This window comes from Octodon degus, unplaced genomic scaffold (genome assembly GCF_000260255.1).
Source record: "Octodon degus isolate 3935 unplaced genomic scaffold, OctDeg1.0 scaffold00321, whole genome shotgun sequence".
NCBI classification, from domain to species: Eukaryota; Metazoa; Chordata; class Mammalia; order Rodentia; family Octodontidae; genus Octodon; species Octodon degus.
The window spans coordinates 611,151-612,492 of record NW_004524897.1 but is presented as its reverse complement, the minus strand read 5'-3'; positions in this window follow the sequence as shown (position 1 = coordinate 612,492).

The window sequence follows — 1,342 nt, the reverse complement described above, 5'->3', positions numbered from 1 at the left end:
GAACAACTGGGGTCTGGTCTTATTAAAAAGCTTTTGTACAGCACACAAAATTACTAACAGAGTGAAAAGACAATGCACAGAGTGGGAGAAAAATTTTAGCCAGTTTTTACCCAGACAAAGGATTAATATCTAGAACATACAAAGAGTTGAATATCAGACCACCCAAATTTAAAGATCCAGTCCACAAATGGGCATTTGAAATAAATATATGATTCTTAGATGAAGAAGTAAAAATGGCAAATAAATATATAGAAAAATGTCCAATATCACTGGTCATTTGAGTAATGCACACTAAAACAAGGCTGAGATCCCATATCCTGAAAAAAATGCCTGTTATCAAGAAATCAACCAATAGCACATGCTGGCAGAGCAAGGGGGCAAAGAGAACCCTCGTCTACTAGTGATGGGAGTGCAGGTTTGGTGCAAACACTGTGGAAATCAGTGTGGAGATTCCTCAAACACTAGGGCTAAATTTCTTTTGACCTACCTATTCCCCTTCTTGGTATCTTCCCAAAAGAAATAAAAGCATCACACTAGAGTGATATATGTGCACCCATGTTTATAGCAACACAGTTGTAGATCACTAAACCTTGGAAACAAAACAAATGCCTATCAACTGATGAATGGATAGAAAAGATGTGGTTTTTTTTTATTCAATGGAGTACTACTCAGCCATAAAGAAGGATGCATTTCAGACATTTGTTATTAAATGAGTGGACCTTGAGACCATATTCACAAGTGAAATAAATCAGACAATTATATTTAAATATTGCATTATCTCTTTGTCATGAGAAAACAAAGGTATAAATAAGAACCAAAATGTATATTAGATATTGTGAAACAGGTATAAATTATTCAAAACAAAGGAGAACTAAAGTGGGAGGAGGGAAAGGAAGGAAAGATAAAGAAAACAATGAGAATAAAAGGATAAAAATAGGAAGAAAGTTTTGTAAATAAGGAGGGAAAGAAGATGAAGGGAGGGAAGAATGAACAAAAGAAGAATTGAGATATATCATGTACACATACAAATTTCTTATGATCAACGTGATCATTATGCACATCTTTTTTTTTTTTGTTTTGGCGGAACCAGGGATTGAACTCAGGTCCTTGCACTTGCCAGGGAAGTGCTTATTCTACTGAGCCATCTCCCAGGCCCCACATATATCTAAATGACACCAATAAACTTGATAATAATAATAGTAAAAGTGTGCTAAAACAATACAAGGAATGCTGATGCCAAGTACCATTAAGTGGCCATGCATACTCATAAAAACACTATGGTGTGTCCTTATCTACCTTACTCACTGAATCTGGCACCATGGAACTTTTTTTTTTTTTTTTT